Raw genomic sequence first — 15,183 nt, 5'->3', positions numbered from 1 at the left:
CAATAATTTTACTGATGTATTTTAGATTTTATCATCTCGGTACACTGCCATCTGTAATAAAAATCATTATGGGGAGACGAAAGGGGTAGGGTTATACAGTACAAGGCTTTTATCTATGTTTTTATTTTCTTTATTCCAGTACAAAGCAAAATAATCATATCTGAGCCCCCAGCATAGCCCTTTGCGGAATTTTCAAATGGCTGATACTAATTATGAGCTGTTCAGTTTACATCTAAGCTGAAATAGGTTTCCTCCCAAAAATTCTCAGAAGAGAGCTGCTGGACCTTAAAGACTAAGGGTGCAATCCAGCCCCATGATCTGCTTGCTGGGTGGAGTTATGGTAGAGGCCATCCCATAGCAGTTCTGCCAGCCTTAGCCTTGGCTGGCACAGAGCCCTCCATTCCACCAAGGTGCAGGTGGGTGGAAGTACTACTACTGGTAGCTTGCAGAAATCCCTCCAACAGGATGTTCCAGGCAGGGGCTGAGCCACCCTAGGATTCACTAGATTCCAAGTCAGCCCCGCAGCTTTCACTTGATGGCATCAGGCCCTACCCAGGCTGATTTCTATGCCAGCTGACATAGCCCACATCAGGCTTTCCTTCTCAGTTTCCACCCTGAACAGGATGAATTATGGCTATGGTGCTCTGCACAACCTTGCTGTTGTCTGGCCAGGGTCTAGATCACTCTGGCCAGCTGCCCACAACACACTTTTGACCTTTTTGTTGCAAAAAACTAGCACCCTCTGGAAATTCTCATTTTTTTAAAAAAAAAATCATTGTCAATTCTTTGTCAATTTAAATGTGATTACATCATTAGTGTACATCCTCAGGCTTTTAAGTTTAGATCCATCTGCACCATCTGGAATATAGCCTCTTAATTTCTTGTTTCATCTAGGTGGGGACAGGTTTCTGCCGAAGAAACTTGGGAGCTGGGTTTGAGAATGGATGCTGTTAGGAATGATTGCGCTGGAACTCCTAAGTCTAAGCCAATTTTAGATGGTTCTTTGTGTGCACAGAGTATAACAACACAAGCAGAGCCCTGTTGGATCAGATCAAAGACCCATATAGTCCAGCGTCAAGATTCCTAACAAGTGGTATTCAGAAGCATACTGCCTCTGACACTGGAGACAGAACATAGCCAAATTGGCTAGTGCCATTGATAAGCTTATTCACCATGGAGATGCCTAATCCTCTTTTAAAGTCTCCAGGCTGGTGGCCATCACTGCATCTTGTGGCAGCGAGTTCCATATGCTCCGTCTGAAGAAGTGCTTTCCTTTGTCTGTCCTGACCTTCCAGCATTCAGCTTCATTGCATGGCTCTGGGATTCTACTATTATGCAAGGGCGATCCCCGTTACTGCTTCCATGTTTGCGAAAATTTACACCGGTTTCTCCAGACTTCCGTTACTTGTTAAAAACAGGATTCTGAGAAAAACTGATTTTGTTTACTTAGGATGCAATATAATGGGTCATTAAAAAAAACCAAAAAACTGACGAGAAGCCAGTGCGAAAGTTAATTTACAAAAACACAAAGCCAAACAGCTGCTCTGATAACTCGTTTTCTGCCCTGTTCATGGGCGCACTTAATTTTGAGTGTTATTGGGTGTTTAACCAGGCCTACGTCAGTGTAACAGCACACTCTGCCAGCTGTTAGAAATGTTTGGCGATGGTGCAAGTCTGATCTGGCAAGTCAACATGGGCAGCTGACGAGGATGAAAAATGACAGTTATGTGAAAAAGAGAATGATAACCATATGGCACCAGTATTATGCTAATACTTTAGATCTGAGGCATTATTTGGTTAGGCTTAATTTGAATGCTCCACATTTACAGACAATTTAATTATTGTGTAATTTTATACCCAATTAAGTTTTGATCTTCCATATTGTACTAACTGTAGGCTTTCCATTCAGCAGGAATGGATATCTGAACAAAGCTGGGTGAGCAATGAGTGTAGGCTTGCGGCCTGTCATTGCTATTGGTACACTATTCTGCATGCTTTATTTGCAAATTTTACTGTGTGGGCTATGTTTTTACACTGCTGAAGCTCAAAAAGAACTCTTTCACAGATGCTAGGTTCTCTCTTTGAAGGAAGATTATACAATGGATTTGCTAATATAGCTAAACACAGAACCATAGCAACTTGCCTCTTTGTGTCAATTACAGGTTGAATCCATGTGGTGTCTGCTTATTTGATCCAGCAGAACAGGGATTAAGGACTCAGCTATATTAGTTTTTTATTTAAAGCGTTTTAAATGTGTTATAACACTGTGACACCAGATGGTGCTGTAGAGTTCGATCCTTCAGCAACGGGATTTCCCATTACAGTGGTACCTCGGGTTACATACGCTTCAGGTTACATACGCTTCAGGTTACACACTCCGCTAACCCAAAAATAGTGCTTCAGGTTAAGAACTTTGCTTCAGGATGAGAACAGAAATTGTGCTCTGGCGGCGTGGTGGCAGCAGGAGGCCCCATTAGCTAAAGTGGTGCTTCAGGTTAAGAACAATTTCAGGTTAAGAACGGGCCTCCAGAACGAATTAAGTACTTAACCCGAGGTACCACTGTATGAACTTTACAACATGTTTTCCAGCGTGTTTTCCTTTACAACGTGTTTCAACTTTTTTTGATGTGTCTAGATCCAGCCCAGGCCAATCTTCAGTGATTCCTGAGCCCCACTCCTGCCATCCAACATCCCTCTAAATCTGGAGGACCTTTCCCATTCCCCTGACAAAAAGCCAAGTGTCTGACTCAGCCAGAACTCACTGGAACTCAGTTCCGGCACCTTTCAGGTAAGGCGCCATTGCCATTCTAAGAGAATGAGGGAGGTGTTCATTGTAGGTTCTGGCAGTGGCGTAGCGTGGGGGGTGCAGGGGGGCCCGGCCGCAGCGGGTGCAACATCTGGGGGTTAGGGTTAGGGGGCGCAAATCCACGGGTTAGGGGGCGCAAATCCACGAGTTAGGGGGCGCAAATTACTTGCCTTGTCCCGGGTGCTGACAACCCACGCTACGCCACTGGGTTCTGGCACCTTTCCCCCCAGAAAAAATAGCACTGCTACACATTATACATTTCAAGGACATGATGTCCCCCCCCCCCAATCCCAGGAACTGTAGTTTGCTAAGGGTGCTGTGAATTGTAGTTCTGTGAGGGGTAAACCACAGTTTCCAGGATACTTTGGGATAAGACAAATGCTTTCATGGCTGGTGTGGTTGGAGCCACAATCTAGCAGCTTCTTGTGTTCCTGTTATAACTGAAACAACCGCAGAATTGCTTCTGTGTTTATTCCTGCCTGTCCTTCACTCCCCTTCTTCTGTTTTAGTTTGTAAGCCCCTCAGGGCTTTACTATGTAAAGTGCCGTGCACATTGATTCAACAACAACAACAACACAAACTAATACAATAGCCACGGAGAGACAATGTCAGAATTAAGCACCACCTTTAAAAAACCTCAAAGCAAATCTCAAAACCTCAAAGCAAAGTAAAAACTGCGCATAAGACTAACTCTTTATAAAAAGGGTTTCTCCATACAGTGGAAAGCTACAAGGGGGAAGCAAGGGCCAAGGGGATTTTCCCTTTGCAGGGACATCCAAAGGCTCTCTCGACTCCAACCAAATGGACTGGGTCAATGGGACACACAACAGCGGCATTCTTTGATGACCTTAATGAGCAGACAGACTCAAATGGGAGGATGTATTCCAGGCTATCCAGGTCCCAAAACATAAATGGATTTAAAGATCAGCAGCAGTACAGTACTTTGAACTGGGCTCGGAAACGAATCAGCTGTTTTCAGCAAGGGAGTTGCATGCTTCAGATAAGCAGTGCCAGTTAACAACTTGGCTGCAGCATTCTGGGCCAATTAAAGTTCCCAGACATTTTTCAAAGGCACCCATACATACAACACATTCCAGAAATCTAGACATGATATAAGTCATTAGTGATGTTCCACCTCTGTATTTCACTCCAGGCATTATTATCTTTAGATAGGGCAGGTAAAATCTAGTCAGTGTCCCTAGTTCTTAAGTTGAATTGGGCCACTGATGACATTTTTAATTTTATTTCATGACCTGAAAGTTTAGGGGCAGCTTTTCCCCCTCAGGTCCATGGCTGTGCAAATGAACTCCCCTAAGAATTCAGGAGCGTTTCCTCCTTTCTGCCTCTCTCCCAAAGGGACTCATCCCTAATATTCCATCATGTAATAATCCTCCCCAAGCAAAGCCCTTATCTCTGCAGTACTGAAGGATGATATCACTGCTAGTTCAGCTGTCTAGGCAGCCAGTGCATTCCTTCCTGGTATCGTCCAGGATGAAAAGTCAAGTGTGTGTGTGTGTACTGAGGTGGGGGAGGCATAGCCTTGGTTACAACACCTGTCAGCATGGCGATAGCATGATGCATTTTTCAATGTCCTAACCTGTAGAGGCAAGGAAGACCGAGAGCAGCCCAGGAGACGGATTGCCGCAGGGGTGTCAGGAGCTGCTGGGACGAAAAAGGAGCAGCTATGTCCACTCCAAACACATTGGGTAAGCTGCCAAATATTTTAAAAATCACTCCATCTGGCAGAAAGCCACAGTATTTCGGCTGTAGCGTGGGATGTTCTAAAGCCCTTTAGCTTTGACATCTCAGTTTGCTGCTGCCATTGTTGGCTTTCAGATGAACATGAGATGCTATATCTTCCCAGGGGCGGGGAAGCTTCTCCAGCCCAAGGCTGAAGGCTGAGCAGCCTTCTGAGGGGAAGATGCCAGAGGCAAAAGCAAATGTGGGTTTTATTTATTTATTTCTCACATTTAAAAACCACCTTAATCTTTCAGGAATCTTGAGGTGGTGTACACCAGTGCCAGGCTACCAAATAGGCAGAGTAGGCACTGGACTAAGGTCTCCATGCCTTTTAGGGACCCCGCAACAATGGATTGTGTAATAAAATTGGTTTATTAAAATGGTTGGTTGGTAAGATCAAAAACGTATTATGAGAAAAATTGTGAGGGGCCTCCAAGATTTTCATGCTTAGAACCGTCCACAGGGTTTAATTCAGCACCTGTGTACATAGTTTCATCCTCACAACGATCCTGTGAGGTAGGTTTGGCTAAGAGATAGTGACTGGGCCAAGGGTCATCCAGTGAGCTTTGTGGCTGAGTGGGGATTCAAACCCTGGTCTCCCAGGTCCTAGTCCAACACTAACCATTACGCCACAATGGCTCATTTCCCAGTAGGCTAATTTCTTCACACTTACATACCGCTGTCTAGCCAGGAAAGCCAGAAGCTTGATCAGAGTTCAAGAACACACTCCAGGCAGACAAAAACACTTGAGGTTGTGAAGCAAGGCTGGTGGGGGGTATGGGTGTGTATCCTGGGGGAGAGTCCTGAGAGGCCTACATTTAGCCCTGTTGGTCTGAGGTTCCCTACCCCAGCTAAGCATGATGCTAGATGGACACACCTGGACCTTTCCTACTGTCCTGCTGCCCTTCCTTGTAGCATGTCATAGAAATGAAATGATAGTGGTTCCTCAAGCAGACATTTCCACCTCAGCTTCACAAGTGGGGATACAGAACCTATGACCATTCAGATGTTGTGGAACTCTGAGGCAAGGGAGGGGAGCCAAGGAGCCATGTCTCTTGGGAGAGGGGTGGAAATGTAGAGAGTTGAGGTGTGAATTCTGGAATGGCTGCATTCCCTAACCCTAAACTATCATGGCTTTCCCCTTTTAGTCACAGCTGCACTTTACACAAGTGCATATGCTAATAGAATGGCACTTGGGGATTGAAGGGGAGGATGGACAAATAAGCTGTGAGGACAAGCAGCAGCCTGGAAGTAGATCAAGCTGGTGTGTCCTACTTTCCGGCTACAAGTCAAGGAAGGGCTGGGGACATAGCCCATTGGGCTGCAAAGCATGGACTTGAGAAGAAGTGGGGAAAAGCTAGGAGTGGAACACATTAGAGTGGGAAGGGCAGTGGCAGAGCAACTACTTTCTATGCAGAAAGTCCCAGGTTCTCTGCCAGCTTCAGGTAGGTGTAAGAAGAACGGCTGCCAATCAGTGTGGACAATATAGAACTAGATGGGCCTGTGATTCGACTCCCTATGTTCCTATAAGTGGGGGTCACTTTTTCTTCCTGTAGATAGGAGAGAACCTTCACACTAGATTCTCTCAGATTACCAGCAGATGCTGGACCGTTCTGGAGGACCTGTTTATTGATTTATTTTCACAAAGTTTTCCTGGAGGTTATATGATGTCCACTGTTCATTGAGCATGCATTCCTATTTGTTATACAAAGGTTATACAATGTTGCATCAAATGATTTTTAGCTCACACTCTACAGTGAATTTCCTGTCACTTTCCTTAGGGCAAAAAGCTGCTTGGGGTGGGGTGTGTGTGTATGTGCAGGTTTTTTGTGCAGGACTGCAAGACAACTAAATTCACTTAATTGAACATCCTAAATTTGCAAGTATATGATTGAATATTACTCAGAAATGGGTGAGTGAAAGTAGCCACTGTGTTACAGGAAAGGACAGGCAAATAAATGCCTAGGACTTGCCAATCAGAAGGTTGGCGGTTCGAATCCCCGCAACCTAGCAGTTCAAAAGCACGTCAAAGTGCAAGTAGATAAATAGGTACCGCTCCGGCAGGAAGGTAAACGGCGTTTCCGTGCGCTGCTCTGGTTCGCCATGACCCGGAAGCTGTACGCCAGCTCCCTCGGCCAATAAAGCGAGATGAGCGCTGCGACCCCAGAGTCGGTCATGACTGGACCTAATGGTCAGGGGTCCCTTTACCCTTTACCTTTTAATCTTTCCCATTCAATGGTTGACATCAGTTCACTATGTCCATAGACTTTAGCTGTTTGCACTCTTCCACTGACTCTCCACCCAGTGGACTTCCACTGCTGGTTTGGGAGGTGGTATACACACGATGTTAGCCACAATCCACATCTATCCTGTTGTTTCTTATGAAATAATACATTTTGATGGGCTTTTCCCCAAACCGTCTTCACTCCAAATTGAGAAAAACAACAACACAGCTGCTAATTTAAGTGGTTACAGCAAAAGATTGCAGGTAATTATGACTGGATTAAAATTCCAAATGTAACCATCATGTTAATCAACTTGTGCACTGCTTTTGTATTCAGGAAGGCCATCTCCTTGATCAGATTGGAAGACAAAGATTGCTCCGATCTTTCTTTGCTGCAGTCTGCATCAGCATGTTTCAACTTGCTCTTTCAAACCAATTATCAATTAGAACAACTGGCGAGCAGTGTGAATGCTGTGCTAATGGCTGCAATGTTATTTATAAACAGTTAAAGGCAGAGAAGTGCCATTTGAATTCCAGTGTGAGCTATATGCAGACCCAGAGGTCCCTAATGCACAATTTGTGGGCTGCAAAATAGAGGCCATTATTCTTAGGCTGCTGTTTGATTTGTCATGACAGAAGGAAATAGTATTCTGCCAAGTGTTCTCCATGATTGGTTAATTTAAATGGCATCTTAAATCCTACAGAGATGCAAGAGGATTTGATATTGTTCTCTTTTACATGTGTTTAGTGGCAGCAGGTATGCATTGGCATTGCACAGGGTATTCAATTGCTTTAGTTCTCTGTGACCGTCCTGCAATCCAGGCTGGCGCAAAGAGAAAGGAATTTTTACTTATTTAATGGAAATTGCTTTTATATCCCACCCTTCCTCCACAAGACATCTTGCAACAGCAATGTGCAATACAAAACAAAATTGTGCATTCATTGTAAAAATTGCAGCACTAGAGCCTCTGCTGTAACGAGCATCATCATCATGGCAAATAAATATGTGTTCACCTATCATCCATGAATAGCTAATGTGGAAGATTTCCATTTCATTTCGCTGCGAGTTCCATAAACTACCACTAAGAATGCTCTGTCTTTGCCCATCACACTAACCAGTGAAACCATGAGCAACAACTCTCCAGAAGATCTTAATGTCGAAAATCAAGCCTTTATCAGGAGAGACTGGCAACTCTCCAGGCACCCGGCTTGATCTCCTGTTGACCTCCCTGTCTGCATTCCCGGCAAGATCCAGGCAGAGGTCGCGATAGGTGATCCTTCTCAGCGTGAGAAGAACACACCCCCTCTTTCCTGCCCCCCCTGGCAGGGGAAAGAGATAGACAGAAACGTATTTACATGCCTTTATTTCTGTCTTTGCAGCGTTACAAAAAACATGCCTGCTCTCTTCAAACTCCAGCAGTCGAGAAAGAAACACTTCCTGCACTTCCTGTACAGGAACAAAAGGAAGAGCTCATATTACACTCTGAGCTAATTCCGGTGCTTCGCACTGTGGATTGACTGTCCCTCTGTTTCCCATGGACAGTCCCAACATTCCCATCATGTTTTGTTTTCAAGCTAGCACTTTGCAGCAGCATTGCATCCATATCGTAACACTTAAGGCTCTGGGTCGCAGCATAAACATAGGTTTTTAATACTGGATATGAGAAAATGAACAGTATAAATGAATATAAGGAAATGAATATAAGGAAAGCACTCATTTATCTTACTTACAGGCCAGCAGCCCAGTAATTATTATCTAAAAGAAAAACCAATATACATCATGATGGTTAGTACCTCAGACAGGCCCAAAATATAGAATTTAAGATTGCATTATATTCTATTAAGAGAATGCTTTGCCCATCTGAGATTCTAACCCACGTGATCTGTATTTAAATTTTTTTTGGTTTCAGATAATAATTAGTGGGCCTCTGAAGAAGACTAAATGTCAAAATGCAGCTGCCGTTAGGAATTTAGGAACACTTTTTAAAAATCCATGGTGGCCTCTAAGTGAAATAAATAAGTGCATTCCGTATATGTATGCTCATTTATAATTTTCATTTTATCTTATGGAATATTAAAAATCTGGGTTTATAGTTAATGCGCTTTACCTTAACTGTTTTAAAGCATGAAGGTCAGGAGTGAGCAAGCAACGGTGGCCATCTTGCATCCCTGTGTTTCCACCACACCTAATCCCCCCCCCCCCCACCTTTGAATGCCTGAACAGGGCTTTTGTGTCACTTAACTAATCACACATTCTTCCCCTATTTATCACCCCCCCCCCAATTTCTTTCCTCTGTAGTATTTCTTGTGTCAGTTTCTAGATTTAAGCCCCTCAGGGCAGAGATCTGTGCCCTCATAATTTGTAAAAACCCACCCCAAGCAGCTTTTTGCCATAAGGAAAGCGACAGGAAATTCACTGGAGAGTGTGAGCTAAGAATCATTTGATGCAACATTGTATAACCTTTGTATAACAAATAGGAATGCATGCTCAATGAACAGCTCCATGTAAACCCTGGGCACCATCCATACATTCCCTATCTTGCCATTTCTTATGAAATGACTGTGTTTTGATGTGCCTTGCCCAAAACCAGTTTCAATCCAAATTGAGAAAAAGAATGACCTGGTTGCATTTTAAGCCAGAAATGTGTACACGTCCTAAGTCAACAATCAAGGGGTGGTGATAGAGGAGGAGGTGTTGAGTAGCAACCATGGAAGGTGGCATGATCTCATACCCTCCAACATTTCTCCGATGAAAATAGGGACGTCTCATTCCATAATGATAATTTTACTATTTATACCCCACACATCTTACTGGCTTGCCCCAGCCACTCTGGGCAGCTTCCCAGATAATAAAACTTTAAACATTGGGGGAAAAACCTTCCCTATACAGGATTGCCTTCAGACTGCTCAGGGGTAGGATAACTCCATACCCTCCAATGAAAATAGGGACATCCTAAGGAACAGTGGGACATTCTGGGATCAAATCAGAAACAGAGACGGCTTCTCTAAATCAGGGACATCCCTGGAAAATAGGGACACTTGGAGAGTCTGTGATCTTTACTGAGGTGACATGTACTCTGATACTCTCTCTAACTGTTGAGGGAGTTTTCTTGTGGAAGTTGAATCTAACCCTGCTCTCAACAAGGCATGTCAAAAAGGCAGAAGCCTCTTTTGCTGATTTCTGCTCTGGTTGTATACTGTTTTGTTCAGCTTGTTCAGTAAACTTTCTCCTGGATTTTCTCTCTGGACTACGTGTGTTTTATTCGCATGTCTCCGCTAACAATCCTGTTGGTATCCGTCTGTCTTGAGAGCTGATGGAGTGCGCCTCAGGAGTGAAGTCAAACAGCTGGAGAATCACAGTGCCTGCTGCCTCTCATGTTGTTGTTTTGCTGTGATAACTGACCTCTCCAAGAAGCAAGCCTGGGAAGTGTGTATGAAGTTATTGGGCTGCCAAGACAACAAGATCCACCTTTTGGAAGTTGCTGGAAGGAGGCGTACAAGGCACCATCCAACTGTCTTAGGGACTCTACTCTGAATTTGTGTAGGGTTTACTCCTTAGCGTTTTCTTCTCCCGGAGATGTCCTGCAAAGCATCGGGTACAGAAATTTCCTCAGGGTTTACTCCTGAGGTCTTTCTCATGAATGAGTATAGCCACAAGGCAGCAGAGGTTTAGGACCAGAGTTATCCTTCTCTAGATGGGCTACCTTCCCAGGTTGATGAGCCCCACCTGCCCCTTTACAGCTTGTGCAGTAGCCGCCTTCAGGATGGTTGGGTTCACTACTGGTCTTATCCATTGAATCAGCTGGAGCCAATTTTTGCATTCAGGGGAAGTCTCTAATTCACTGAAGGTTTGGGACCCAACGGCTACTCTCACCTGGTTCAGCCAGCCAGTCAAAGCCATTCCCAGCGTGTGGCCACTGTCACATGCTGACAGCTTCTAGGAGCCACAGGTGAGAGCTGAGTGCAGGGTGTGAAGCAAAGGTGGGCAAACTAGCCCAAAAGGAACATGACATGTCATCTACCAGAGGTACTACCCCTCCTCTAACACCCCATAACTCTTACTAACAATAGTAACAATTGTGATGATGATGAAGGGATGTTTCTCAAAGTGAAAACTGCCAAACATGCATCCTATATCATCATCATTGTTAAATTGCTGAATCTTCACCCTGAGATCTCAGGGAGGGTTACAGCACTTTAAAATACAACATTAAAAATAATTTAGAACACCTTAAGATTACAAAACTAGAGTAGGCCGTGTGTGTGCGTGTGTGCGCGCATTAGCATTTCTTGTGCAAGTGAGCAATGAAGGTCCAAACTACTATCTGTGAAGGCTAATCCTGTGGATTTGCTTATACAAAAACAGGAACTACTTCAGACTTTTCATGAACCAAAAGATAGGAGTTGGGAGGGGGGGTGGAGAGGAAAGATGATGAGTCATTTTTCAGTGTTTTCCACAACATGGACAATTCTTCCTGCAATGCAACAAGGTATTGGTTCCATTTTTGTATCATTATTAATACAGGATCCATTATGAAATGTGATGAGCCATAATTTTTCAAGCTGATTTACAGCATTACTTTTAGCTTGCTTCCCAATACAAGAGAGCAAACCTACCTACCTATCTACACACACACACACACACACACACACCTACCTTCACCATTCTCAAGGTCATATTAAAACAGAGTTTGCTCTAAATTCATATATTGATACACACACACACCTACCCACCCCAAATTGTCCTCATGACAAACACAAGAAGTTGACATGCATTTGCCAGAAAACCCCTTTGGGATTCTACTTCAGCCTGGCTACCTTTTTACAGAAACCTATTTTAAAGTGACACAGAGAAACTGAGACCATTTCAGTGTAGACCAACTGCATTTGTTCAAGGGGCAAGAATGGAGGGTGGACTTATTTACCACAGATGAGATGACAGAGCTAACAAAGATGATTTTCACAGGCAGTTTAGTTTCCATCCATTTGGTAGGCACACATCTTTCAAACAGCAAAAAGTTATCAGCTGCTAAGCTTTCCTATTAAGCTCTGTGAGAAAACAGGAAAACTTCATACCTGAGAAGTGACACCTTCAGGATCCTTCTTTAAAACACAACAATCTTGTCAGAAGTTTTGTTTCTTTGCAGCCAGATAGCCCCTGCCACAGACACTCCTATTCTGCATACTGGTTTGGCAGAGACAAGGAACCAGCCCCTTCCTGCAGATTGCACCAACGAAGAGAAAACCAGGGAGGCACATGTCACTATCAGCACATGCTCTTTGTGACTCAATTAACCTTGACATTTGTCTTCTGAAAAACATGCAATGTGGGAAGCCCTACGCACTATATTGCCCAGTCAGGCAATGGGTAACAAAAAAAGTCAAGAGATAACAATATAGGACTTTCAAAAAAGATGTCCTTTCAAACAACCTAGTATGTTTCCAGACTAGAGTTTATCGTGGAATTGGTGCAACTCAAGCATGGAAATATTTCATGGAAGTATTTTTATACTGTCCACATGATATCATTGCCATCAAAATCCCATTCTGTACTTCTGTTACATTTAACCTGGATTTTCCTATACTGCAGAAAATCCCCTACCGTGCCATTTTTCTTCTTTTTTTCTTCATTCCGTTCTTTTAACAGATTTCATGGGGGCAGAGCCACCGTGGCAGCGCTGCTTCAATGGCAGTGGCTCCTCCTCTTCCTGCAGCCCGGGGGCTCCTTCCCCTTCGTAGCAGGAAGAGGAAGAGCCAACCACTGAAGCTATGTCTCACTCTGTTCTGTGCTTGTCTTCCTCCATGCCCCCCTTTGAACATTGGGGGTCCTAGCTCCCTCACTAAAATGGGGGGGGGGGCGCAAAAGGGCTCAGCCCCGAGGAGATGGTGCCCCAGCAGCTGTACATGTAATGTTATTAATGCAGAAGCTAATTGAAGTTCACCCTTTAAGCAGCAATCATGCCCATGCTTACTTAGCAGTAAGCCTCATTGAACTACGAGGGTCGCTCATTAAAGATTTCCCCTGACCCACTTACGGTTATTGTAGGAGGATAAAATTGCACAAGTATAATGATACATCTCTCCAAAGGTAACGTCGTAATTTGTAGCTATGAACTCCTAGCAGTTTCTCTGTTATGGGTGCTAATGTGGAGTAACCTCTGATAATGGAACCAGTAGAATGCAGAGTGGTTATCAGGTTCCTGTACCTGAAAGGGCGCACACCATGGGAGACGTTCGATGAGATGAAAGGGACTTATGGGGAGGAAGCCCCATAATATGACATAGTTAAGCAATGGCATCATTTCTTCAAGTGTGGTTGGACTTCAGTCAAATAGCTCCTATTCCTGGGCGACCACAGTCCGCCATTGATGAAGACACCATCCGGCAAGTGCAGGCTTCATTCTGGAGAATCGCCACATAACCGTTCGCCAACTAGCTGTAGATGTCAAGATCTGTAGAAAAAAATCATCCATGACCATTTGCACACGGGAAAGGTGTCCACTCCGTGGTTTCCCCGGCTGCTGACGTCTTTCCAGAAGCAGGAATGAGTCACGTGCTCACGGGCTCTTTTGGCGAGGTGTCACGAAAACCATGATGACTTCTTCGCCAGGCTAATTATTCAGGACAAAACATTGGTCCATCATTATGACTCAGAGACTAAATCCCAGTCCAAACAATGGAAGAACTCTCCCTCACCACCTCCAAAATAGGCACGTATCCAACTGTCAGTGGGCAAGGTCATGCTCATGGTCTTTTGGGACCAGCGTGGAGTAGTGATGATGGATTTCCTGGCAAAGTACAAGTACTGGGACATACTATGCTTCACTGCTGCAGAAATTGTGGAAGACCATCAAAATTGAGAGGAGTGGTATGCTGACCAAAGGTTTCCGCCTCCTGCAGGATAACACCCCAGTTCACGGTCCTGTGGCTATGAAATTCTTCCTGGTCCTCCCCCCCTTATTCTTCCAACCTCACACCATCGGACTTCTACCTCTTTCCAACCATGAAGTTATTTTTGAAGGGCAAGCTTTTTCCAGACGATAAAATGCTGATTTCTGAGGTCAAGTCGTGGCTTCTGAAAACAACCTGCCAACTTCTACAGACAAGGTCTCCACAGCTGCATAAAGCGATGGGAGAAGTGTTTGGCTCTTGCTGGTAGCTATGTAGAGAAGGACTAATAACTGTGCCCAGTTTCATTTGTCTCAGTCCACGGGAAGTACGTCAGGGGAAATCTTTAATGAACGCCCCTTGTATATGGGGCTTCCTTCTGAGCAGACATGTCTAGGATTTTGTTGTTCATGCTTCAGAAAAATAGCCTGCCTCTTCACACTGCTCTAGCTTTTACGTATTCTGACAGGCTCCTGGCACCAGTCAGACAAAAGTGATTAGCTGTCTCAACAGATTAAAATGTAAATTCTATCAAAGAAAACAACATACCAAAAATAAAATGCTTCTGTATAATCAGAGTGATTAAATGTTACTTGTTTCAAAACTAATGTTTCTGTCACTTTCAATTACAGCTTTTGGAGGCTTTATTCCACATCATTTAATCTCTGTGAACTACTTCCTTGCTTCATTTTCTTATATAAACCTGTATACTTAGCACAAAATAAAGGACTCACAGCTTATATAAAAAAAACTTTCTCATTTAGAACAGATTTGTAATCAGATCTGTAAGTCAGCATCCCACAAGGCCTATAAGAGATGATAAAAGGAAGAAAGGAACAATATCAAATACAACCATACTCAGCTGGCTTTGCAACAGCCAAGTGGGAGAAATTAACCATTGGCAATAGAGGGAAAATGCAAAGGCAGCTGGCTTTCTGTACACAGGAAACAGCCTTATATCTGCTTTCTAAATATAGATCAATAAAACATTGGATGCTTCCTTATTTGTTCTAGAGACAACGGAGTGTGCTTCTGGGGATGAAGAAGCTGCCTTAGCAGCACTGAAGTGAACTCCCCAGGGCATAGGCCTGGGCAATGTGTATAGAGGTTCTGGGCTGCCCAGACCACAAGACCCAGCTCTTGGCCTCAATGAGGAAAGTATAGCAATATATCTGGCACCAGCTTGGCTTCAGGGCTTGCCAGAAGGAGACACAGTGGCGTAGCGTGGGGGGTGCCAAGGGTGCCGGCCGCACCGGGCGCAACATCTGGGGGGGCGCGAGTCCAGAGGGAAGGGACAAGTTCCTTCCTCCGCCAGGCTCCCTGCAGCCACTGCCAGCCTTGCGCCCTAGCGCGCGCGCGCCCCCCGCCGCCGCTGCGCTCCACTCACTGCTCGCAGGAGGAGCAGCCGCTGCAGCAGCGCCGACGCCGCCACCGACGCCTGGCCGGCACGGGCAGCCTCCACACCCCGACGCGCCACCGGGCCTCGCCGCGCCCTGCGCTCCCCAAAAACCCCCGAGAGGAAGCC

General features: G+C 44.7%; 1 protein-coding gene across 2 annotated transcripts in view; it reads right to left on the bottom strand.

The window, feature by feature from the left end:
• The window catches only part of STARD13 (StAR related lipid transfer domain containing 13), a 242,495-nt gene extending 230,529 nt beyond the window's left edge, over positions 1-11,966 (bottom strand). For both annotated transcript variants that reach the window (XM_083498861.1, XM_083498862.1), the window contains exon 1: positions 11,847-11,966. The gene's annotated coding sequence lies outside the window, so the exon portion shown is untranslated. The remainder of the gene's footprint in view (positions 1-11,846) is intronic.
• Between the last annotated feature and the right edge of the window lie 3,217 nt (positions 11,967-15,183).

This window comes from Podarcis liolepis, assembly GCF_965112155.1.
Source record: "Podarcis liolepis genome assembly, chromosome: 4".
Classification (NCBI taxonomy): Eukaryota; Metazoa; Chordata; class Lepidosauria; order Squamata; family Lacertidae; genus Podarcis; species Podarcis liolepis.
This window is presented reverse-complemented; position numbering and strand designations above follow the sequence as displayed.